Source organism: Podarcis liolepis (assembly GCF_965112155.1).
Source record: "Podarcis liolepis genome assembly, chromosome: 14".
Taxonomy (NCBI): Eukaryota; Metazoa; Chordata; class Lepidosauria; order Squamata; family Lacertidae; genus Podarcis; species Podarcis liolepis.
Window position 1 is genome coordinate 34,063,397 of NC_139569.1, and position 26,989 is coordinate 34,090,385.

At 44.4% G+C, this 26,989-nt stretch overlaps 1 protein-coding gene across 12 annotated transcripts in view; it reads left to right on the top strand.

The window, feature by feature from the left end:
- Window positions 1–285: 285 nt before the first annotated feature.
- Window positions 286–26,989, top strand: part of AKAP13 (A-kinase anchoring protein 13) — a 239,199-nt gene continuing 212,495 nt past the window's right edge. For 6 of the 12 annotated variants that reach the window (XM_083474930.1, XM_083474936.1, XM_083474937.1 and 3 more), the window contains exon 1: window positions 339–550. The gene's annotated coding sequence lies outside the window, so the exon portion shown is untranslated. Of the gene's footprint in view, window positions 551–10,141; window positions 10,203–26,989 lie in introns of those variants that run through there. The other 6 variants (XM_083474934.1, XM_083474941.1, XM_083474938.1 and 3 more) reach the window with 5 other exon arrangements.

Genomic DNA, 26,989 nt, shown 5'->3' on the forward strand with positions numbered 1-26,989 from the left:
GAGGAGGTTAGAGAGGAGTGCAAGTAGAAAGTAGCCCATGGTCCACAGACAAAATTTGCATTAATTGCCTGTCCACTTTTGCTTTGGCCTTGTCCACTACACTGGCATGCGGCCCTCGAATGGTTGTCCAGAGGGGAACGTGGCCCCCCATTGGGCCGGAAAAAGGTTCCCCACTTCTGCTTTAGGGGGACCTGTGTTTTGAGCTCACCGTCCAATAGGTGGCGGTCATGGAACCGATTTGCGTTCCATGCAAGCGCAAAGGGAAGAATAGTTTTTCTCCAATGTCCTCTTTCAAAGGCTGTGCTTTCCACGCAGGCGCACGGCGTTGGAGAGCAGCCTGCCTGCCTGCCTCCCTGCTTGCTTGTTGCGGGAGGGGCAGCCCAGAGCGCTCGGGTCCCGGACAGAGCCACAGCCACCACGCAGCAGCAGCGGGCGGTGTGTGAGCGGCCATTTCCCCCCGCGGCTGCCCATCGTGGATGCTTGGAGGGCCCCCCTCCAATTCTCTTCCTGCGGCCAAAGAGGGAAACTTCCTCGGCGGGCGAGTCTCGTGGTGAGCGGGGAAACTTTCCTCCTTCTTGTTTGTTCTTTGCCTTTGCTGGTTTGGGGAGCCCGCGATGCAGCGGCTGCACAGGATCGGGGATCGCGACCCTCTTCTGCGCTTTTTAAAAAAACTGCTGTAGGGGAAAAGTGTGCCAATTCAATCTTGGCCAGGCCGAGCTTTTTCCTTGCGGTTGGGGGTTTAGGATCGGGCGCGCACGGTGGCAAGGCTGGCGGCGCGCGCGCCTCCTTGGGAGTAAGTCCCATGGAACTCGTCGCGCGGTGGTTTTTAATCCGAGTCAATGATCGGTGCGCTTCCACGTGCGAATAATGGCAACAGGTTCCTTTGCTCGTCGGCCGGCTCTTGCAGGGAAAGCGCGTGGGGGGGGGGGTCCTCCGTATTCCGCCTTGCGTGAAGTAAGCCTCTTCTCTCCCCCCCCCCCGGCCGCTTTGTGGGTGTGTTAGCAAAGATGGGATCCAGAAAGGGGGTAGATGCCACTTTAAAGGGTGATCTTGGGCGAGGTGGGGGGTAAGTTTTGTCTTTTTAAAAGCATTTCTAAAGTCTGACATTTTACAGATGGCCTCTGGGTGGCGGGGGGCTGATCATGGATCCCCTGCGAAGATTTGGGGGTGGGTAGAAAGGAAGAGGGAGGAGGAAGGGGGGCGTCTGTGCTTGCGGGAAGGGGGGCCTTGCTGCTCTTCCTTTAAGGGGAGGGGGCTTGTTTGGCGGGTGTGTGTGTGTATTGATTCCCCCTTGCAAAAGGCCCCCCCTTCCAGCTCCCTTTTACGCTATCTACTTCGAAGGGAGCGCCCCCTCCTCAATTTAAACGTGGCTTTATTCCAGACCAGGCAAAGTTGCAAATCTTAGAGGGGAGGGGGGCGCTTGGGGGAGGTCGGTGTGAAGTTTTGCAAAAGGCGCCGGAGGAGGAGAAGACTCCTTTTCTCCCCAACTCTTTTAAATTGTTTTGCAATGCGGGTGGGGGATTCTTCCTCCACCCCCCACCCCCCAAACAACTTCCTCCTCTTTCTACACATTCTTCAGTATTTGAGAATGTTGTAGGGCGGAGAGAATGGGACTTTTAACTGCATGGAAGCTGGTTTTTTCTTTTCTTCCAAAGTTCCTCTCGGGTTGCGTGTGGTGGTCTAATCTCTGGCATTTTGGGTGATCTGACTTGGTAGAGACCAGGAACGGGATGTGAGCTGTGCTATGCCTATGAGGGGGCCCCCTGCCTCCGACTGCCGCTATGTCTGCCGGCCTTTTGCGCTTTTGGAGACATACTGTGCGTGAGCCTGTTGAATTCCACTGTGCCCCTGTATGGGTTTTTTTTGGGGGGGGCTAGGCTGTTGCACACACGAGGCATTTAAACCCCATTCTCACCCCCGCCTTCCAGAACCCGGGGGATGTATAGTTTCTTAAGGGGTGCTGCGAATTCTAGCCCTGGGAGGGGTAAACTACAGTTCCCACGATTTTCTGCAGAGAGAGGCTGTGCTTTAAAGGCATGGTGTGCACGCAAAAACAGGAATCTCTTGGGAGATTTAAGTGCTGTGGGTTGGGGGGAGGTCCTGGATGTCTGAAGGCCCCCCTCCTCTCCCTCCCAGCTCAGTTTTTTTTTCTCTCCCCCCCCCCCCACTTCCAATTGTGTCCTGTAAAGTCATTGTGTTCCTTCTCTCCTCTCCACCCCTCCCCTTCCAAATGTTTTTCTGTCTAATAGGCTGGTGTTTTGTAACATCTGGGCCTTAAAACGGAGCTTCATTTGAGCAGGCAACACTGTAATTTCTCAAGTAGTACTTTAAAATTTTGAAAGCGTGATTGAGAGAAACTTAAAAACACACACACAAAACCCAATGCCATTTTTTTGGGGGGGGAGGGAGGCGTTACAAAGAACTAATTGTGGTGAGGTTTCCATTCCTCCTCCACCTACCTTTTCACTAATATGAAGTCTGATTTTTGAATGCTGTACCCTCGCCCCCAATTCTGGTTTGGGATTGTGATCGTTCCTGCATGTGCAGGCTAATTTGCAAGTTTTCTTTCTAGAGTTCTTATTGAAGGCCATCGGTTATAGCGCACACATACTCTCTCTTACCATTATTCTGTTTTTCATTAATGTGCGTACCATTGAGACTCTGGGTAGTTTCTAAGCAGTTTGCAAAAACATGAAAAGGAACTGCAAAGCATTGGTAAAAATCCCAAATTGTTAAAAAGCACATCTAAATTTGAAATACACAGCGAAGCAACCCCATTAAAATATAAACCACCATAATCAAAATGATTTTAATTTTGATCCACTTTATATTCTGGTTAAGAGGAAGGGGAAGATCTGGTGGAGAGTTGCTTTATTAAATGCGTACAGCATAAAGTTTTTTGGGAAAACTTCTTGAGCAGAAAGTACATGCATCCCATTTAGTGGATGAATAGCTGGCGGAAAGGTTTAATAGGAAATTACTGAATACTGTGCAGTACATTTCATTGGTCTGCTATGAGCTTGTTCATTCAGCATTCGTTCTGTTTTGTTTGCTCAAAGCTCACATGGTGGTTGGATTATGTCCAGTCTTTATTGAGCATTTGTTCTGATTTGTTTATGGGCTGTATGACAATGAGCATATATACTGATACTTCTGTTCATAAGTTCTCTGTTGAGCATGTATTCATTCACCCCACACTTTAAATGCCTTTTCTCCATCACTTTCCTAACCACAAAAAGTTTGGTTTTTAAAAGTGGATTTGTTGCGCTGGGGCAACAGTAATTCTACAATCCACTTTATTTGTGCAAATTAGGTTGACAGTCTGTGTCTAAATCTCTTCCTGAAAAAATTTACAATCTGGAGATACGGAGAGTATGCCTTGATGGAATACTGAAATTATTTACAGTACATTCATGTGTTTTTCTGTAATAACAATAATGTTTTATGCGCTCTGTTTTCTTCCTACCTTCGCTACACACACACAAATATAATTCAGGACATGTCCAAGGTGCAATTTACAGCTATTTTGCGTTTTCTCCTTTCACATCTGCTAGTAGATGTTCCCTTTATCTTCCAAAAGCTTTTGTGTGTTGTCAGTGAATCCATGTTTTTATTTGTATAAACAGAAGTTTGCTTTGATTTTTAAAACACAAAATGTTCACCATTGGCACTTTATTATTATTTTAGGTTATTATTATTATTATTATTATTATTTGAGTCTGGAGCCGCCCTTCTCATGAGGCAGAATGAGGTAGTTGCCTCAGGCGGCACTTTCCCAGGAGGCAGCATCCAATTCCACCACCCAGCTTTGCTGCCAGTCTCCCCAGCATCTTGGGGCAGAGAGGGACTGGGTGGCAAAGTTCTGCAGAACTCCTCCCCTCCTGCCGATTTGGGAAGAGGGCAGGTGTTCCGCCACCCAGCTTTGCTGCCGGGTGGGATGGGGGAGATCTTTCCCTCCTGCCCGACCTTGCGGTGGGGCCTTGCATTCTGAGTCAGCCAGATTTGGCCTGGGGGTGGCTCTCTCCAGTGCCTGATCTCTAGTTTAGCCTCTTGAAGCTGTTTTGCAGAGTTAACTATGTGAAGTTGAAGGAATGGGTGGGGCGCTTCTAGTAGTTCATGTTGTTGTCCTAATGTGCGTGGGAGATTTTAATCTTGCAGCATAATCGGTACATGTTTTCCCCCCCAGTCAGTGCAAAGTGGATGTATGTATGTTTGTTTATTTACCCTTTATTAAAAAGGAACGCTCCCCCCTCCCCGGTGAAGAACCTGGGTTAGAGGCGTATGAAATGTGCCTCTAAAATCTCGGCTTCAATTCTAGGTTTTCTGCTTCCGTTCTACAAAGTGAGCGCCGTGAGGAAGGCTGTGTGCACACACTATATCTTTATAGCACATTTGAAGCACATTCTTCCTCAAAGAATTTGGGTTACTGTAGTTGAGGGTTTTGACCTAGTTGAGATTCCTGCATTGCAGGGGTTTGGGCTCAATGACGCTTGAGTCCCTTCCGACTCTATTGTTACCGAGAATTGAAACTATGAAGGGAAGAACTAGCCCAGAATTCTTTGAGGGAAAGAATGTGTTTTGAAGGTATAATGGGTACACAGCCAAAGACTTTGGCCTGGTTTGCCAGAGGTGGGGAACCTTTTTCATCCCGGGGGCTGGATTCCCTTCTGGCCAACCACTTGGGGGCCACATGCCGGGGTGGGTGGGTGGGTGGGGGCCAGAGGCATAAATGAACATGAATTTTACCTTCGTACAGTAGGTTAGTTTCGTGTACCCCTCTCTATCCTCCATTGAATGCATCAGAACAACAATTCAGAGGTCTTTCCTTGTTGTCCGAAGGTGGGTTTGTGGTTTGTTCCCTTCCATAAAAATCACAAGCTGCAGCCAAGTTTGGTTTTTGGCTTGCCACTTATGGTTCATTGTGTGTGGGTAACAAACCATGAATCTCGAGGAGCCATGCGGGATTACTAAGAGCATTTGTTACCCCTCTCCTCGGCCGAAAAGGCTCCCAGAGTGTGGCTTGCTCACAGTCAATTAAAACATGGTTGTCCCACCCATAGGGTTACATACCATCTTAAAAAAACACCACCACCGTGGCACACAAGGTGAAAGGGAAGGAAGGGGGAAATCAGACTTGGACACTAATTTCTAATCTGTTATAATGTCCAGCTCACACAGCTCAAGGGTAGGCGGTGACGGTTGGAGCTGGCCTTTTCTGATGGAGTGAGAGCCCTGCTTTCCATCTCTCCCACCAAGGCTGTCTGATGAAATGGCTGCTCCCAGATGACAGGGGAAGGAGAGCAGTTGCTCCCAGTGTGTGGTGGCGAGGAGCCAGTTTTTGAGCCACATGCACCAGCAGGCTGCCCATTTGCTTTAAGCACAACTGTGGCTTATTTAATGTGACTTCCAATACAGCCATTTTGATGCAGTAGTAGGACTTGGGGGTGGGTATATGACTTACAAAGCACTCTACCAGAGCCAAGTAAAAACCCTCCCTTGCGTTTTTTTAAGTACCAGTGCAATTTTTTTTTTAAAAAGCTTATGTGTCATTCCCATTCATTTCAGTATGGGAAGTGGTGGATAACGTCCTGTGAGTCAACATTTGTCTCCCTCTCTGTGACTCCGAACAGCGACCCAAAATCTGCCACTTGAGACGGACACATCATCCTGATGCCTTGAGGCAGAACCATCTCAGTTTCCATGAATTTAGTGTTGAGAGAATTCCTTTTTTTATTTTTCTGCTTTCTCCACCCTGACGAAGGCATTTATAGAGCCCTGTACATAACGAATCACATTATTGATATGCGATTGTGATCCTTGTGGTCCCTGCAGATGATTGGTCTTAGATGCTACGGAGGAAAGTAGAATGACTGCATGTCGCTCCACTCCCGGTCGTTAATACTTCATTCCTTTTCGGCTGCGGCTCCAACCTGGTGGAACGCTCTGTCACAAGAGACAAGGGCCCTGCAGGACTTGACATCTTTCCGCAGGGCCTGCAAGACAGAGCTGTTCCACCAGGCCTTTGGTTAGGGCACAGCCTGACTCCCTCCTTTGGCAATCTTTACAATACTTTAGTTTATGGTTGCCATCAATTTTGATTTTAATTAATTCTTATGATGTTTATAATGTTGCACTATTTTAGTGTTGTTAGCCGCCCTGAGCCCGGCTTCGGCTGGGGAGGGCGGGATATAAATAAAATTTATTATTATTATTATTATTTCAAATATTCCAGATGATAATTTTGAGAGGAGGCAAACTACTGGGAAAACAAATTAAAAATTTAATTTAATTTAAATATTTCTGCCTTGTCCTGTATTACTAGACCATGGGATGGGTTCATAAAAGCAGTGCATGTTAATATAAACTTGACGTGAAAACTGAACCTGTCAGCAATAAAATAAGTCCAAAGGAAAATCATAATAATAACTGTATCATTGGCCTATCTGAAATACCTGCATAAACAACCAGGGTTTTGATGCAAAAAAAGAAGCCACTATGATAATGTCAGGCCTCCTCTTTCCCCCTAGAGTAGAATATAAATGCCACCCCCTTTTTATCGCCACAACAATCCTGTGAGGTAGGGTCGAATGATTTCTCACAATGTAACATCTTGATATTCAGGGATTATAGAGATTTGAACTAGGCCGCATCCTAACAATGCATGCGCCATACGCTCCTTAGCATGGTTTGAGTCAATCCCTCTTCCCAGGGAACCCTGGAAATTGTAACTCTGTGAGGGGGTTAGGGGGTTCCTAACAATTCCCAGCCAACAAACTACAGCTCCCAGGATTCTTTGAAGGAAGTCATGACTGTTTAAGTGGTATAATAGTGCTTTAAATGTATGATGCAGATGTGATACCAGCCTAAGTCCAATGTCTTCTCCACTACAGGTGCATTTTTCAGACATTGGGAGTCTCACATTCATTTTCCTGGTTGTAATGCTAGCGCTTCTTTCCTTTTACACTACATTGTGTGTTGTTTTAAGGAACTGTGGCTTTTGATACATATAATGCTATGTTGCGCTAAATTTAATTCACACCAATGGTGTGTCATTGGACATGCACTTTATAGGTGTGCATGTTTCTGTTCCCTCATGAAAACTGGGGGAAAACAACTGTACGCCAGAATACCACCCCAAATTTCATCACATTGTATCATCCATGAAAACCACAAGAAAGTTACAGCGTGGAAAACTCCTGCGATTTTCCAGGTTAGGAAGTTGCAATTGTGATTTTCCTGGAAGCAATTAACATGGAGATCAGCATTAAACTTCTCTTATATGTGACTCGATTTCCAGAAGTCGTGGTTGCATTGAGTGAAATCTGAAATAAACCATTAAAATCTATGGATATGGAAACGTTTGGGGATATGGAATAAAGTCGTGTTTGGATGCAGCCTCCATTATGCATTAGGATGGCTCTAGGAAGGGTGTCAACAAGATTCAGCCCCTCTTTATCTAGAAGAAAAAGCCCTGCCTCCCTCAGAGGACACCAGACTTGTATTCCACCAGTTACCCCCCAGCTGTCCTTGCATTCTCCTCCCAACCCTGGTCTCCAACGCCAAAAGCTGCAGTTAGGGTTTGGTATCTTAGCAACAGCCCTGCTCTTGAGTTTCTTTGGGCCAGGTGGCTGCAGCTGTCCCAAGCCTGGAACAGCTACTTCCTGTTACGCGCTCTAGTTTTGCAGCGAAGTATTGACAGCAGAATTTTAAACATCGGGGTTTTGGCTAGAAGCAAACATTAAAAGGCGCAAGGAGATAGGATAATAATATATTAAGGATGGAATAACAAAGGAAGTGAATAACGCAACAATAACAAAAAATAATAGTGGGGAAAGAAGATCACACATGGGTGAAGGGAGGTACTGGGCTGTTGGGGAGGGAGGAGAAGGGATTAATTGAAATTGTTAAAGATTGGTATAGGATTTAAGAGATTTACATTTTTATAAAGATTCTATAAGGAAAGCAGAAAGCAGCAAGAAATATCAAGTAAAGGTATCGGAGCAGAGATCAGTGTAAATGAAAACATGAGATTGATGGTTTTGTTACATATGATTTTATTTTGGAGTTGTCTGTTTATTTTGGAGTTGTTTGTTGAAAAGAATGTATATTATGTGAATGAAATAATAAAGGATTTGAAAGGGGGAAAAACATTATGGGATCTGTGGTGCTCTGAGCATCAAAAGGTACTCTGAGATTGCTTTTGTGGTGTCACCAAATGTCCGCTCATTTATTGTGGCACTTATCTGAAGTCATTTTACTGTGGTTTCCTGGCAGCCTCCTTACAATCTTTTTCTAGGCCTGGGCATCTTAAATGTGAATCTGGGAGGTGGTTGTTTTTTAAAACATTGCCCATGTGAGGATCCTATGCTTGGGGTTGTTGGCACTTCTGTGTCAAAATGTTAGCAGGTGGCATTGCATATTTACGGATCCCTGATGTGCTGATCTTGAATGTGCAAGCTTTTTCCTAATTAACATTCCCAAGTGTTAATAGAGAATAGATCGCAAGCCATGTTGCTCAGCTCTACTATGATAGCAAGTTGCCTGGCAATATGATTCAGGATTTTAAAAGCACCTGGCTCCTAGCAGTCAATACCAACGGTAGAACTATGTGTGATCAGAAACACTGCCTACCACATAAGAGTTAATAATTTAGTGTGGCAGTCCTCACGCTTTGAAACTCCCTGCCTATTTACACGAGGCAGGCACCTTCACTGTATTCTTTTCAGCACCTAAAAAACCATTTTTGTTTAAGGCTATGTTGACACGTGTTTTTAACCTGGCTTTTAGATTATCGTTGATTTTAATTATTTTTTGAATGTTCTAAATACTTGTTTTTAACTGTGTTCTGTTGAGAATTCAGTTCTATTCTTTTTTTTTTTGTAAACTGCTTTGAGGCTTTTAAAAAAACGATAAATGTTACAAAAAGTGTAAGTTGCAAAGTGTTCCATTCTCAGAGTTGTTAAAGCAATTAGAGCTGACTTTGGGCTTGTGGGATCTACTTAGTTTGCTACTAGAAGCTCAAGATCTGCCAACCTCAGTCAGGTGCCAAAGCCCTCTAGAGACATTTCTTTAAAGCAGGGTTGGATGAACCCCAAGTCCAGGGGCCAAATGTGGCCCTCCAGAGTTTTCTGTTTGACCCTTCGGACCCTCCCCATCTCACAGCCCCTCCCCAGCTTTAACCTCACCTGGGTGTGTACTCTACACATGAACAGACGTTTGTGTGAAATACAGCTTGTATCTGTGTTCAGTGCGACATGTGAACAAGCCTACAACCTTTATCTTGGAGATCTGACCTGGGGTATTTGGGTTGGAACTCAGCAGCAGATTATAGTCTTCCAGGTCACTGGTCACCTACGCTGAAAAATGAGAAAGCAGCACTCAATTAGCAATGGCTGTATCTTTTTCTCCTTCCTTACCTGATTTTATTTTGAACAAGTGGCTGTAACATTTCTCTTTTGGGTTACCGTTGGTTGTTCTAAATTCTTCTGTAGTTATATTTTCAGTCTTGGAGCAAAAGTTTTAAAAAAGAAGGAAGAAAGTAGATATTACTATAACCGAAAAAACGTGTAACCTGTCCCCAGAGTCACAGGTTATATTCAGGTAAAACAGTGCCAAGTATGGAACCTGATCTGTGTCCAGAACACTTAATAAATTGGTGGGGGGTAGAGTGTGAAAAATGGAGCAGGGGCAACTTTGGGCTTGATTTTCCCTCTTGCCAACTCTCCTTGTGCTTTAATTGGGCACTGCTAAGCCCAGAAACTGCTTCATGGATCACTGCCTTGTCGTGGCGAAGGGGCTTGAATCCTTTGGCCACCTCATGAGAAGACTCCCTGGAAAAGACCCTGATGTTGGGAAAGATGGAGGGCCCAAGGAGAAGGGGATGACAGAGGACGAGATGGTTGGACAGTGTTCTTGAAACTACCAACATGAGTATGACCAATCTGGGGGTGGCAGTGGAAGACAGGAGTGCCTGGCATGCTCTGGTCCATGGGATCACGAAGAGTTAGACACGACTAAACAACTGAACAACAAGCCCAGAAAAGGAAAGGCAAAACCATTTTGCAAAAGCAGATACCAGTTCCCACCCTATGCCAGCCTGTGTTTTGAAAACGGTTATAAAGCTGTTTTAGCCTGATAACTTCAGCCTTATTAAGCACTTTTATCCAGTGGAGAAGGAACATGGGTGTAGCAGCTCTGCTGGGGTATGTATGTTTCAGCTCTGACTTCCCAAGATTGGGTGAATTATTCAAGCCTTGTGTTTTGTGATAGAAGTGAACCTTCTGTATTGGGGAACGTTTTGTGTCCATGGAAAACTCTGATCTTCCAGGCTTCTTTACTGCGATAGATGCAAAAGTCTCCCTGTTGCAAAAGTTGAGTTTCATCAGATTAGGGGCAGGGAGGAGTGGTGCAGCCTCGGGGCTAGTAGACATTTGCTTCTGGTGCTCATCTGTGCGCATGTTCCTTCAGGGACATCATCCGCCCTTTATTGTTGTCATCTGTGTACTCAGATGTTAGTCATGTTATATCTCGATGCACTTCGACTGTTCCGCATCCAAAACTGAACATCAGGCCAATGTGGGGACTTTAGTGTCCTGAAATAAATCTACACCACTTAGTCATTCAGGGAGGTTAAATCTGCTTCCAGGGTCAAGTTTTTAAAATAACATAATACAGGTATGGGGGACCTGTGCCCCCCAGATGTTGTTAGACTGTAACTTCCGTTGTCCCAACAACATCTGGATGGTCCACAGGTTCTCCACCTCTGTCTTAAAATATTTGTTAAAAAAAACTCTAGTCGCTTTACTGAGTGAATATCTTTTCTTAGCTGTGTTCCTCATATGGAGTTAATCTTTAAGCTGCTTTAGAAAGCCATAAACATCACCTTGGTGTTCCTTTAGTTTGTGATAAGAACTGTACTGGCTGTATTTCAGCAGATGTGGTTTCTGAGTAGTGAAAATAGGGAGCACAGTATTCCCACTTAAAATATACGCCCCTTCCCGTCCTTAAAGAAGAACATCTATGTGACTCTTTTTAGTGATGACAGAATTCAAGCAAGTATCTTCCACTTAATTATATTACAACACACAATTTCTTAATATGTTTCCAAACAGAACTCTCCCCTGTTTGTAATAGGCGCTTAATCCAAGTGTGTGATAAAAACTGAGGTGGGCATTCCAAGTTCTGTGTTAGGCCAGGTTGAACTGCAACTTTGATAAACTATGCAAACTTGTTTGTTTTACATAACATGTACTCTGCAATGATTTTTTTATTCTCTGGGCGAGGGTTCAAATCCTTACTCGGCCATGACTTGTTGGACCACTCAGTGTAATCTACTTGACAGGGTCCTTGAGAGGATAAAATGGCTTATTTTGGAACAAAGTCCACACTATCTGGTAGCGGTTCGGTTCTCCAGGGTTTCAGATGAGGGTCTCTCCCATACCCAGAGATTCTGAGGATTGAACCTGTGGCTACTGTATGCAAAATAGATGTTCTACCCCAGAGCTGCAGCTCTTTGGAGAGCAGAACCATTTGCTGTATATCACCTTGAGCTCCTTGAAGGCAAGGTGAGATATAAATGTAAATTTGTACCCAATACCGCAACCTACCTACTCCCAACCCTTGCAGAATAGAGAGGTCTTAAGTACTTGTTCAAAGGTGACATGGACAACTTAATTGCATCCTCATGTTGCCATCTCTCTTCATGAATCTCCTTTTCGGCTACTAAACTTCCTTTCCTAAAATTGATCTGGTTGTTTCTTCATTCCCTGAATAGTTTCTTCGTGGTGGCGGTGTTGATGTTGACTAATGTGCAGTGTGCACTCCCCTTTTGTGCCCTTTCTAAGCCTTTTGAGGGTAACTGCTTAGCAACCGTCCTCGCTTGATTAATGTTTTTACAGGCTTTTTCTGTGCAGACGTTGGATCTGCTTCAGTGACTGGAGGTTTGTAATGTTCATCAAGGTCGACGGCCCAAAGCAGTTTAAATCCATGCCTGGATTTAATTCCTTGTTCTCATTTCAAGAGGCCTTTCCTAATAATTAGTGGGCACGGTAATCTTCCATTCTAGTTGTTAATTTGCACCTGATAGGACCAAGAACTCTAAAAGCCCTTGTCTTTTCATTTGAGTTGCCATAATAGTGTCTTCCGTTATTCTGGTTTGATGCTAAAGACCAAAGGCTGGGATGATTGAAGTGGCAGGATATATTCACTGGGCAGTTTTTCAAAAGTGGGTTGGTTAGGAAGCCCAGAGACACATGCCTTCTTAAGATGGGACTGCTCTTTCCACCTTGCCTACTTATGGGACCAGATACCTTTCTCTGTAGGTTTGCATTTCAAAGTTGCTCCCGTGCTGCATCCTGCATGTAGCTACATGACTTCTCTCCGAGGTGGCCCAACATGTAGTGCACCTGTAAGCATCTTTCAAACCTGTTGTTTGTGTGCACACACTTTTTTTTGGTAATGCAATCTGAACTTCAAAAAGAAAAGAAATGCTTGTGGCAAAATGGCTGTTTTTTGGCCCTGCGCTGGTGAAGCACCTTCTCTTCCAGAACACTAGACCTTACATAATGGCAGTAAAATGGACTTATGCTGTGTCAAGCTATTATCAGAATTGTTGAGCATGTGGAGAAGAAGAAGAAGAAGAAGAAGAAGAAGAAGAAGAAGAAGAGGAGGAGTTTGGATTTGATATCCCACCTTTCACTCCCTTTAAGGAGTCTCAAAGTGGCTAACATTCTCCTTTCCCTTCCTCCCCCACAACAAACACTCTGTGAGGTGAGTGGGGCTGAGAGACTTCAGAGAAGTGTGACTGGCAAAAGGTCACCCAGCAGCTGCATGTGGAGGAGCGGAGACGTGAACCCGGTTCCCCAGATTACGTGACTACCGCTCTTAACCACTACACCACACTGGCTTGTAGGCTAAAAGGTTCTTCTTGTTCATGTGCCAATATTGTTCTCATTTGACCCTTTTCTTGCTATCTGTGTTCTTCAACTGTGAGTGCGAGAAATGACCTGTAGACTTATGACATCTGAGGATCTAATCAATTAGATCAGCAGTTCTCAAATATTGCTCTCACAGACCACTTGAGCATTGCTGTGGGTTTCTGTGGGCCACTTAATCAACTTCCTTTGTTCTATAAATTACAGTGCACAACTCAGACTTTAGTAACTGGTATAGGCTTGCTTTTCGAACATGAAAGATGGGCCTAGTTGCTCACATAACTTTTTGTGAGCAAAGTTATGTGAAGCTAGGTGAAAGACAAAAAAGTCTGAGAACCCAGAGCTGGGGGAACCTTTTTCAGCCAAGGAGCTACATTCCTGCATTCGCAACCTTTGGGGGCTGCATAACAGAACAGTGGTACCTCAGGTTAAGTACTTAATTCGTTCCGGAGGTCCGTACTTAACCTGAAACTGTTCTTAACCTGAAGCAGCACTTTAGCTAATGGGGCCTCCTGCTGCCGCCGCGCCACAGGAGCACGATTTCTGTTCTCATCCTGAAGCGAAGTTCTTAACCTGAAGCACTATTTCTGGGTTAGCGGAGTCTGTAACCTGAAGCATATGTAACCTGAAGCATATGTAACCTGAGGTACAACTGTAGTGGGTGTCACTGGGTGAGGCCATCAGGCCAGTTATAACCTGAGTTGTAGGTTTGCAGAGGTTTGGTTGCTGTTTCCTAGGATGTTGGCACGTGACTTCCCCTGAAGAATCATGGGAAGCATGATTTGTTAAATATGCCTGGAATTTGTAGCTCTGCGAGGGATAAACCACAATTCCAGGATCCTTTGAGAGGACTCATGTGCTTTAAATGTGTGATAGATGTGTTTAGAATGTATGGTGTGTGGATCTGCAGATGTACCATTTTAGTCTGATTCTGCTACGGCAGGTAACTTAGAACCCTTCCAGGAGGCTGGCTGGTTGAGCATTCATCCTGATTTCATTACAGGGAGACTAGATAAAGTTGGCTGGTTTAATGAGCTTGGATTTGTTAGTGGGAGGCTAGGCGACATTGTGTCAAAGGAAGTGTTATCTCATACTTTTCCCAGTGCTTTCCCCTGTCGCTTTCCTTATCACTTTCCTTGAGCAAAAGCCTCCCAATCGGCGTACAGTTGCTCAGACTGAATTTTCTGCTATGCGATTGAGTTGCATCCAAAAAACAGCGACAGCCTGGAGTTGCCCTTAGATAACATTCAGGACTTATTTAGCACCGTATCAGCCATGGTGGAAAACAAAATAATTGAAATGTCAGATGATACTAATCGAGCAAAGTAAAAGCAATGTCTGCTGCATTGCCTCAAAATTATGGCAACCCGCTAGAGTGATTTCAATTACTGCTTATTTTTCTTTCTCCGACTTGCATTAACTGCAGCAAAACAACGGAAGGCAATGTTCTGAGATCTTGGGGGAGTTTTTTTGGGGGGGAAGCTGTAACACAGTGGCAGAGCATCTGCTTTTCACACAGGAGATTCCAGTTTCAATCCCTGGCATCTCCAGGTACGGCTGGGAAGGTCTCCTGCCTGGAACCTAGGAGCGATTCTACCAGCAACCGTGGGCAAGGCAACTTCCTGTGTCCAATAAGTAGCATGTAATGCGGGTGGCGCTGTGGATTAAACCACAGAGCCTAGGACTTGCCGATCAGAAGGTCGGCGGTTCGAATCCCCACAACCGGGTGAGCTCCCATTGCTCGGTCCCAGCTCCTGCCAACCTAGCAGTTCGAAAGCACGTCAAAGTGCAAGTAGATAAATAGGTACCACTCCGGGGGGAAGGTAAACGGCGTTTCTGTGCGCTGCTCTGGTTCGCCAGAAGCGGCTTAGTCATGCTGGCCACATGACCCGGAAGTTGTACACTGGCTCCCTCAGCCAATAAAGCAAGATGAGCGTCACAACCCCAGAGTTGGCCACGACTGTACTTAACAGTCAGGGGTCCCTTTACCCTTTACCTAATGTAAAGTGGGGATACAGAGTTCTTGGTGTTGTCCTTCGTCTGCCTTGGGAGACAATGGATTATCTTCTGGAGTTCTGCTCTGTGAATATGAAAGGACAGTTAATGGTTGCATCATACGGCAACTTCTCTATGGATACCTAAAATGCAGTGTTAGAAACTCAGATATATAAGCTAGGCGCCAAAATGGCTCTTTATACCAAGGTTACAGTCACTAAAATGGAGTGTCTAGTTGTCACTTTAGGGTAAGAAGGCTCTAAAGTCTTATTTTTCAAATGATGGACTGACTGTGATTATCAGTTAAACACCTGGCTGGTTCAGCTGGCAACCTTGAGCTAGCTTAAGAACTTCGAGAACTTAAAGAAAAGCCACTTACTTGATCCAGGGAGAGTCCACATATATATTGGCCTATTCCGTCCTCTTTTTCTTAACGGTGACTGCTCCTGCTGAGGCTGCGCAGGAAAAGCATTTGGGTTCCAGAAATTCATTCTGTTTGTGCAGATAAAATATAACGGATAGAATTGTACAGGATGGGGTATTAGCGTGTGAAAACAGTCCAGATCCAATGATCCCCAGGTATGCACCTCCAGATGGTGGCGATGTCAGGCGTCATCCTGGCGCCCAGGCATCTTCACTTGGTCGCAAGTCATTGAAAGCCAGGTTGCAAAATGCACCTGGCACCTGGCTAATTTCAGACACTGCTAAAATGTAACCAAACCTTGCATTTCTCTGCTTGAAGAGCCTTTCAGAAGAATGATCTCCATGTGCGAAGTCCAATTTGTAGGATGTTCAGTATTCTTCAGCAATGCTGGTTTCAGGGGCCTTGTGGGCTGGGGCCTAGCTTAGTGGCTCTTCAAGCACTGATCACAGGTATGGCTTCCCCAAAGAATACCTAGGAATGGTAGCTTACCCACAGAGCTACAATTCCAAACACCCTTCACAAACTACAATTCCCAGGATTCTTTGCAGGTAGTGAAGTTCTTTAAATGTATGGTGTGGATATGACCATAGGGCAGAAGTCTTCAATCTTTTCTGATACAGGACCCATGTTTAACCCAAACATACATTTGGAGAACTGCCAAGAGGGCCCCCCCATGCTTATCTTAATAAGCTGATTTTAAATCAAATTTTCACAATTAGCCTTCTTTCTTGGGGATTTTTAAATCACCCAGACTTGAAGCTCTTGTAACCATTCAGGAAGAGCCAAGTAGGTATTGCTATTAATATGGTTGCTATTATTAGGCCTTTTGTAAATGTTCCCTCAAAGTATCAGATTTGCGTCAAAAACCAGCTCAACTTGTTATCTTTCTGCCTTAACGTACACATTTTGTAAGAACCTCTGCCTGTCTCTCTGAAGGCCAGACTTGGGAGGGAGGATTCATAATTAAAGACCTGGGTGAAAGCAAACCTTGGGTGGTTGCTACGTAAACCTGAGGACCTGAATCTAGAAAATGAAGCTAATGTTCCTGGCAGTCGAGTTGTCAAGGAGTCTTCATTGAAAACAAACAAACCCTCTTTGCTTATCTGTCTGCAAGAACTGAATAGACCCCGGCTATGCTTTGTGGTTGGATTCCTCTGACTCATGAGAGCCCAAAGTGTTTTGAGCCTGGTGGCTGTTCCTGACGTCCACAAGATTGTGCCTGCAGGTCACTTCCAGCTGGCTCTCTGTTAATTATTACTACTGTGCTTCCAGATTCCCATTGCACAGCCAGGCACCTCCATTTGCAGCGACTATAACAATCACAAATTTCCTTTCCTATGGTGGCTTCTTAGGCAACATTCAGCTGAGCTCTGGGAAGGATCTCCAGACTTTCAGGAGATTTGTCTTCCCAGCTGGGGAGTTATTGCATAGCTGTCAACTTTTCCCTTTTCTTGCGAGGAATCCTATTTGGAATAAGGCAATTTCCCTTTAAAAAAGGGAAACGTTGACAGCTATGGGAGGCAAGGACTTGAAATCTGGTACGTTTGCCTTGCATGGCTCTTTCGATCTTGTCTCTTAGTTCATTCTTGCAACCACCTGTGACATGAAACCAATAGCTTTCTGACTTTTTTTCAGCTGACCATCCCTAATGTTTGCAGGCATGCTCAAGTTAACCAAGTATGTTAACACTTCACAGTGCCTCCCCCCTCCCGTTAAAATCTAAATAATGGAAGGGATGCGTATGCTATCCTGCTGTCTTCTCTGAAAGCATTTACTACAAGTATTCTCATAGAAGAGATTTTCAAGTAAAGCTTTTGAATATGTTAACGGAAATTCAAGGGTCCTCTTGGGCAAATGAAGACACCGACCAGAGCAAGTCAGAGCAAAACAGCAGCCAGTAGGCCCGGTCTTTATTTAGAAAGACTGTCGCGACAGGACTCCCACCGCCCACAAGGTGAAGCAAAATGGAAGCCCCGAACAAAGGGAGACCCTAACTTTTATTAGTTGCTAATCCCCTTAGCTACACCCTCAAAATTACATCATATTTACATCATGATTACATTAGCAATAGGAGGAGTTGGGGAGGAGCTGCACAGGTAACTTGAGTGTCTTGACACCTGGCCGGAGCCTCCTTCCCCCTCCCTACATGAGTCATATTCAAGGACAAAGGAAAAAGGGCGAAGTTCCTGCCCCCCTGAGGGGAATCCGGTCACAGTCTTTTGTGAGAGTCCGCGCAGAATACACCAAGATATGCAGTCCATTGTGTCCTTGATAGCCTTCCGTCTGAGCCCATCACCGATGGCTATCAAGGTGGTCACGTCTACTAGGAAGGAATCCAGAGTACATGACTGCCCGGTTAAGGGATTATGGCCGCTTGATATCAGGTCACCCCCCTTTGATAGTTCTCGTAATATCCAGCAGAATAAAAGTGGTCCGGTGAAAATCCGAAGTACGACTGATTTTTAGTGAATTTATAAAGAATATTGGTTTTGAAGTTCAAAGCACTTTCGCCTTCAGGAAGCGGCTCGCTACAATTTGATTAGATCAGTCACGGTCAATTGAACTCGGAAACTTTGTATTGAGAGCTGTCAAGGTAAAAGGGAGAGCGGCAGCAGCCTGCAGTACCCGCGTGGCCGCCGCAAGGGGCGCTGTTCGATAATGCTGATTGGCTGAGGCGGGCGCCGATTGACAGCAGAGTTCGGTCGGCCGGTCTACTCTCAATAAAGATAGGGCGATGCGGAGCGCCATAGCGGGAAGCTGTCAAGCCAGCGCTTCCTTATTTACGGAAGGCTTTAAGGGATGTCCCTCTAAAAGGGACATCTCCAGGGTCAGGAAGGGGAATGTATGCGTGTGTGAGTGTGGTGCTTGTGTAACACGTGTCAGTGAGTTGGGGGGGGGGGGTTTTCCGGCGACAAATAGGACATTTAAACCATATAAAATGCAGTCTGTCGAATTTGCTGATATTTCCATTCAACTACTTTTAGCTATCTGAAATACTTTTTATTTATTTATTTACAACATGTAAATTTAATGTTATGTTTCTGTTTTAGCATGTGAGTGGCTTGCAATTCTGATAGACAGGTCTCAAATCTATTTTAGGGAAGTGGAAGGACTTCCAGATCAGAATTCCCTGGGAAACCAACATCACTGCTTGCCTAGAAATGCAAGTTCTATAGAACTGATATCTGAAGAATAGCACCTTTCTTTAAAAGGTGGTTACCAGGGACAGATTTGATATCTAGACATCCGAACTGCCCTAAGTAAATATTTATGCACTTAAAAAAAAGTATCTTGCCTTTCTAGAATGACATGGGTTTTATCCTTCTGAAAGTGTTCTGAAACAATTTCTGAAACATTCTTTATCCTTCTGAAACTGCTCAATAAATAATAATAAAACTTATTTTATAAAGGATGATTGTATCTTTCTAGAGTAGCTCATTTCCCTCTCTGAACAATCCATCCTCTCTTTCGGATGCTGCAAATGGCTGCGATTCGGTTTCTCATTATGACAAAGCGTCTGCAAGGAGTTAGATGGAGCTGACCAAGTATTTTTTTACTGTTTCCTGCTCTGGATTAGAGACTTTTGGCAGGATGAGGGGGACTCAGGGAGCTTGCACATTGCTACTGCTTAGTCATCCATTGCGCTGGTTTATTAAACCTCACTTGGGAAGAGTTTTGCCTTTCTCTGCTAGCTGCGTATACTTTTTTGGATCCTTCCTTCCCGGAAGTGAAAGCTTTACCCACCCATTGATGAATAATGAATTGAAAACCTGCCTAGTTTCACTGTAATCTCTGTTTACAGCCTTTGGTGCCTTCACAGAAAGGAAGAGTCTAATCACAGGAGGATTGTGGTAAGCAGGCACACCTGTTTGAATGCCGTGGCTGCTGTCTTTTAGTATCTGTTTTTTTAAAAGATGTTGGCTGTTTAATAAGTCAGTTCCTTTATCTGGCGTTAGTTTACTATTCACATTTGGGAGTTCCCTTGTGTCAGAAAGCTGGTGGAATAAGCTCTTCAGTCGCTTGTTCAAAGAAACAATTTTGGGGGCTATGAAGCCTCATGTTTTAAGTAGGACATGGGATGCCAGGGGAGGAAACAGCCCTTTAGTTAGGTCTGAGTGTATAGCACTACCTTCCTGAAAACAAATAGTTTTTTTAAAAACAAAAATTGCTGGTCATTGTGATATGCTTGAAAATGTATGGGCTAAAATCCTGAAAGTCAGAAGGTGGCTGAATAAAATTTCCAGGGTTTGACGGATAGGGGTCTAGTGTTCTTCCCCGTGACTAGCCAGATTGAGTACAAATGTACAAACTGGCAAAAAAACTCAAAAGATTGTGCTTTCAAGCTACAAGTGTTTAAGCAACCATAAACTTCCTTTCCTTCTCCCACCAAGTGGACACTTGAAGTTTCTTCTTCTTCTTTGGTGATCATTCATAGCCAAGTAAGATTGTCTTCCATAAACATGGTTTTAACAATGAGTCCGTAAGTGACCGTGGAGGCCAATTCTGGATCCACAGCGGGGACATTGGTTTCTGGGCAGGAGTTGATCACGGTGCTGATTTGCCAAGGGTGCCTTCCTCTTAGCACGTTTCTCCCTTGCGTCCTGAGTTCAAGTGTCTTCAAAGCCCATGACACCTTTTGTAAAGGCTGTTCTCCAATTGGAGCACTTTCAGGCAAGTGTTTCCCAGTTGTTGGTGCTTATACTACATTTTTTAGATTTGCGTTGAGACAGTCTTTGAACCTCTTCTAGTTGGACAGGAACAAGGTGCACAGAGCAAATGAGATGATTTATATCTTCCTTATATGGTACCATCAGCCTACACGCCCATGTTCAAGAATAACAGAAGTAAAATGGGTAGTTTGCTGCCCCCAGAAACTTGGTGATCCACATTTAAACAGTGTGAGGAGGTGGTAACAGGTGGAAGACTGTAAGAGGAAGAAACTTGAATGACCAGGGATGTGTGTGGGCAACGGAAGCAAGCTTTCTCAATTATAAACCTGAAAGGGATTGGTGTAGGTTTCTGGGCTCATACCAGTTTTATGATATGACATGGTCAAGTGAAGACAAGCAGCAAAACATGCCACCAGTCACTTTAGTCGGGGCTGGAGCCGAATTTAAGGAGGGTACTATGGAAAGTGGCAAATCGGGCACCAGATGCTAAATCCAAGTTGTATGTGCTGTGTGTATATGTGTGAGAGATTTTTATCCACCCTGTCTTCAGTTCAACTAAACAGATCCTGGCAGAATGATTAGAGGTTGAGAAATGCAAATCTATAGTCGGGTAGTGAAGTCTATTTGCCCGAAACTTTTGGCAGTGTTCTTGACTCAAAGCAGCTGTCTATTTCATCCTTAGCTTTCTTCATATTTGCTCAACAGTTGTCTCAGGCAGTGGTATCTGTATTTGGAAAGGATCTTGTTATGAAGTTGGTCTGAGTTTGGTAAACATTTGGGAATCCTATTCCTTACACTTGAGTTTCTTGGAGAGGAGGGATTATAAATGAAACTAACAATTCCACAAAGCACCAGGTTAAACATAGTCAAACAATGAATAGAAATAGAATAACACTAAAAAAAAAGCTGCTGGCCCGGAACACAAAAATCCTAAGAAGCAAGACATAGCAGTAGGATTATTATTATTATTATTATTTTAAAAAATTGCAGGTAGCTATTGCTCCATTAGAAAAAATAGAGTAGTGATTGCTTAGTGGCAAATTCAGAAGTGCAGTGTCCCTTCATGATAGCCACAGATTATACAACCGTCTGAGATTACACAGTAATCTTATAATTACACAATGGTAATAATTTGGGATACATTGGAATCATCTGTGCAGATCTTCATGTGTTGCCCATCAGCAAGGGGTGCCAACAATAGGGGGCTCTGGGTGTCTGAGCACCCACATTTTTTTGTTGTGGGTGCTCAGCACCCACACTGCAGGGCCCCCGATGCAATCTCCGAGGTCTCTCAAGGCCTCGGACAGCATCTCCAGACCTTGGAACCTGATTTCTGGTGGCACCTTTTACAGAGTTGGACCAATGTTCTACCTAGCTCAGTACTGTCTACACCAGCGGCAGAGATAAAGAAGGGACATAGTGCAATGCTCATTCAATTCAGAGTATCTCCAAGTAGGAGATGGATCAAATGAAGGCAAGATGGATCAAGGGTTTGCTTTGGTGCACAGCAGCTTCCTACATTCCTTTGAGTATTGTTGATAAGAGACAGAGGAGGAGAATGGTAGAGCTAAGCCTGAAAGGTGAGCTGGACACAAGCCTCGTTTTACTTGCAGTGCCTTGTTCTTCCACCAAATAGTTCAGAGGGGCTTGTGTTTTTATATCAAGGAGTAGAACTGGATTGTGGTTTTTTAAAACCACTTTCTGAGCCATGTGTTTGCTGTCTCTTAAAGCACGTATCGCAAGGAAGGAAGTGGTGGGGAGTCTGTCATGGGCAGAGGTGACAGAAGTTAGTGGAGATGTGCAAAAAAGTTTGCATGTTGACTTTTTTTTTTGTCTCTGAAGTTCTTGCACTTTCTCTTCCCCTCTTTATTGATTAAATAAAATTTAATAGTCTCTGAAAAAATAAATGAATAAACCTAGCATTGAGTTTATAGTGTCATTTTACATAAAACAGTAATGGTCAATGTTTGCTCTCCACATACATGTTAGCAAATTTCTCCCACCCATTTTGCAAACATGTCTTGCACTTTCTGAAAGACCCCATTCTAAGATGACAGGCATTTGCTCATCCATTAATATCTATCACAGCTGAGTGTTGTCACTTAATCTTTTTTGACGTGTTTCAATCCATATGTGTGTTCATGTGCTTAGGAACGCAGTCAAGGCCGGATTTAGGTTTGATGAGGCCCTAAGCTACTGAAGGTAATAGGGCCCTTTCTATGTCCAGCTGTCTTTTGTCAACAACAAATTGTCGCTTTTGTATGTGTTGAGTATATGCTATATGGTAATTTATGGACCTAATAGTTATCTAAAGCCATTTGCACATGTTGCCATACAAGCAGTCCAAGCAGAATGTAGGCACCCTATATATAGAAATGAGTAAACCAGTGATATTTTAGGGAGCAGGCTACTTACATCATAGGAGCCTACACAACACAAAACACTGTTGCTGTATGTAGGTTTTGTTTTATTTTTTTATCTTATATTTTGGAAATGTACATCCAGTTTCTTTTCCTTTAATTTTTTGGGGCCCCCAAGAGAGTGGGGCCCTAAGCTATAGCTTTTTAGCTTATACGTAAATCCAGCACTGAACACAGACGGCTGCTTTCTGTCGAGTCGGACATTAAACCATGTAGCTAAGTGCTGTCTGCAAGGAGCGGCGGAAGCTCTGCAGGCATAAATCTTTCCAAGCCCTACCTGATGATGCTATGAGGACTGGACCTGGACCGTTTTATTTTTTTGCATTTATATCCTGTACAGCTGTGTACATGTGGTTTCCAGGCTGTCCCTTATCTGGCCATTGACTGGCTCCCGACCTGCTTAGCTTCACCAAGGTGATGGCCTCCTGAGACTTTTCCGCTGATCTGTGACCTTTCAGAGCTGCATTTTTATCTGTCTTAATCCCCCCCCCCCCCAGAAATGCATATATACAGAAGTGTGTAGTGGTCCAGGATTGGGTGAGAGCGGAGGTGGCTGAAGACCCATTACTATTTGTGCAGCAGAGTCCCTGTCTCCAGGGTCCTAGACCAATTTGCATGGTTGTAGGTGCAATGCTCTGGGGACGCAGGTGGCACTGTGGGTTAAACCACAGAGCCTAGGACTTGCCAATCAGAAGGTCGGCGGTTCAAATCCCCGCGACGGGGTGAGCTCCTGTTTCACGGTCCCTGCTCCTGCCAACCTAGCAGTTTGAAAGGACGTCAAAGTGCAAGCGGGAAGGTAAACGGCGTTTCCGTGCACTGCCCTGGTTCACAAGAAGCGGCTTAGTCATGCTGGCCACATGACCCGGAAGCTGTCTGCAGACAAACGCCGGCTCCCTTGGCCAATAAAGCGAGATGAGCGCCACAACCCCAGAGTCGGTCACAACTGGACCTAATGGTCAGGGGTCCCTTTACCTTTACCTTAGGTGCAATGCTGCCAGCATACCACCTAATGGGGCAAGGCACTGTAAAATATGTATCACAGTGCAGACTGTTTATTTGCATGAATCCATGATGGCAGATTTAACTTATTTATAATGGACTTTTGACACATAACATTGCAATCGTATAAAGCAGGGTTTATTTAACTGTAGACTGAGGGGCAATCTGTAAATATTTTAAATTGAATCTCTCACCACTCGTCAATTAGGGCAGTTTGCATGATAATACTGCGTATAGAATGCCTGTACAGCAAACTATTACAATATATTTACCAGTATAGTATTTAAGACCCTTCCTTTCCCAAAGCCACCTCCAAAAGTAGGCATTGCTGGAGGGACACAAAGTAGGGGGAGCTGGAAGAAGAGGCGAGGGGAGGCAGCCCCAGCCACTGCACTTACCTTCCCAGGGGCTGCCGCCGCCACCACTGCCGCCGCCGCCGCTTCTCGTGGGTAGGCAGAGGCAGCTCGTCCACGCTGCTCTCTGGCCCACAAGAGCACTAGGGCGGTGGGGGTGGAGATAAGCAGCACGAAAGGGCTGGCTCTGGAGAGGGACTGCTTAAAATGGCGCTCAGCCAGCTCAGCCCAGCCCCCTTCCTCCTCTAGGCAGGGCGGGGAGAAGCCAGGAGGAGGGAGGAGGTGCCGTTGGGGTGTGTGCGAGGGGGAAAAAATGGGATGGCGCAGGGGAAAAAATGACGCAGCCTGAACGAACAGAATCCCCATGCCGATCCATGGACAGTCTGCGGGCCATATCCTGAAGGTGATTGGGCCTGATCCAGCCTTAGTTTGCTGACCCCTGACCTAGAGAATTACTGTATTTTTTGTGTATAAAACTAGGCTTTCCCACTTAAAAATAATGTCAAAAATTAGGGAGCGTGTTATACATGGGGGAGTCTTATAGATGGAAAAAATTACGGTAATTCTAGAGGATTGAAGCCAATTGCTGAAAAGACCCTCTTCCAACTGTTGAACTAATGTTGAACTGTTGTATGAGGGTATATACGTAACTTAAGGGTAGGCAGTAGTCTTCTGTCTACTGTTTGCTGTCCATGAATTGGCTGGTTTTTCCACAATAGAAATCAAATTTATTTAGAAAGACGTATGGTGTGAAAAGAGGACAAGATGGTTGGATAGTGTCTTCGAAGCTACCAGCATGAGTTTGACCAAACTGCGGGAGGCAGTGGAAGACAGGAGTGCCTGGCGTGCTCTGGTCCATGGGGTCACGAAGAGTTGGACACGACTAAACAACAACAACAAAAATGGTGTGAAAAACAGCTGCTCTACCTACTCTGGGCAACGCTGACCCAAGATCTGAACATCTGAACACCCGCCAGCTTGAGCACTCTCAACTTCACCCGCATTTATCAGTTCTGGCCTTTTAAATTTAAAAAATGGATAAGCGCAATTGCTAAGCAAATAAGGGAAGTGCTTTCCCACATGACGGCTCGGAATGGAGGAGTTCTGCTGGTGCCAGTATTATTGAGGCTCTATTGTTGGCTCTGACAAGTCATCAAAGGAAACGGAATTCCCATATCAACTTGTTATTAATGCTGGAAGTGTTTACAAGCTCAGTTCAGGTTTACTTAGCAGCCAAGAGAGGTGTGACTATTGATAAAAACTCGGAAGTTGGAGATTATAGCCCCAATTTGGACACAATGCTTGGTGTCCGCTGAATGTCTTTTTTCTTCTTCATGCTCTCTCTCTCTCTCTCTCTCTCTCTCTCTCTCTCTCCACCAATGTTCTTGTTAGGTATATAAATACGGAAATGCTGTATGGCGCTGATTTCTCTCTGTGTAACTGTTTTTCCAGGGATCCATCGACTTAGAATTGCTCGTTAGATTGGCAGATAAGATGGCACAAGCAACTAGTTTGCAACTTTCCTTACTAATCTTCTTTAGTTTCTCCTCAATTTTGGATACATGCTTTAAGTCATTGCGGCACATTCAAAGCTTGGTTGGTGTGTATGTAAATAATCTTTGTACTTCAAGAAATACCCTGCTGGTCACCTCACAGTTGAATCACTATTTGAACAGTGATGATTTACCTAATCTATGCTCTCATAGATCAGATCACTACAATGTAATCTTCCTTTGAAAACTGTCCATAAACTTCAATTAGCGCAGAAATTATTTGTTAAATTTATACCCTTCCCTTCCTCCTGAAGGAGCCCTAAGATGGCAGATGCAATGCTGTTAAAGCATTAAAGTTAAAATAAACTAGCAAGTTTAAAACATCTGACAGCAATACTCTCTCAGCAATAGTTTCAAAGGTGCCTAGAACAGAAACATTCAGCCTTCAAATGCCCAGGCAGACCTGAAAGTTATAGAGAGGGGGGTCAGACACATCTTACCAGGAAAGGCACTCCACAAGCGGGGAGCCACCACAGAGAAGGCCCTGTTGTGGGTCTGTGCCAACCAGACAACGCTGAGTAACAAATCATACAATAATCCTGCAACTTTCATGCATTTAACTTGTGCGCATTCAGCTTTATGCATGTGGCAAAATGTTTTGACCCTTAAACCTTTACAGCTCATGACCCCCATTATCTTTTGCAACATGTCTTTCAGGATGAACCTACTCAGACCCTTGGATTTTTATCTGAGGCTTTCCTTTGAGAGGTTCAGAGGGTGGCAACAAGGGAAGAGGCTTCCTTTTGGTTCTGAGTTAAAAGCTTTTCTCAGTCTTTGATGACAATGCTTGCCAATTTTAGTTTCTGGTTCTGCCGCTGGAGTTTTGTAGATTTTCTTAACAAATTGCACACTGCTATTATTATTATTATTATTATTATTATTATTATTATTATTATTATTATTATTAACTTTACCACCATCCATTCTTATGCTCACTCGGAGACCTTTTGTATGTCACCAATAACAAACAAGTTCAAGAAATAACAATAATGTGGGATCCTCTCTGGAATAGCTTTCCTGTCAGATTTGCCTCCATGGAAAAGTTACATGGATAATTGGTTCAGACCTGCTAAAGATTAAGTCATCCTGTAATTGCCTAATGTGGTGACAGATTGGCACAGCATCTCTGAATCAGTAACTGGGGGGATGGGGGAGGAAGCAGCCTGATCACACCTAAAGCTGCCTTATTCTGAGTCAGAACATTAGTTCATCTATCCCAGTGTTGTCAATTCTGAATAGCAGTCGTTCTCCACTGTCAGGTGAAAGTCTTTCAGATCCTTCAGATCTTCTTTCAGTGGAGATAACCAAGTGTTGAACCTGGAGATTGACTGTGTACAGAGTACAGTGGTACCTCGGGTTACAGACGCTTCAGGTTACAGACTCCGCTAACCCAGAAATAGTACCTCAGGTTAAGAACTTTGCTTCAGGATGAGAACAGAAATCGTGCTCCGGCGGCGCGGCGGCAGCAGGAGGCCCCATTAGCTAAAGTGGTGCTTCAGGTTAAGAACAGTTCAGGTTAAGAACAGACCTCCGGAATGAATTAAGTATGTAACCAGAGGTACCACTGTATATGTTCTTTCACTGGCATATGGGGTATGATTTGAACTGCTGATAATAAATGGATCCATCATGAGTGTGCTTCT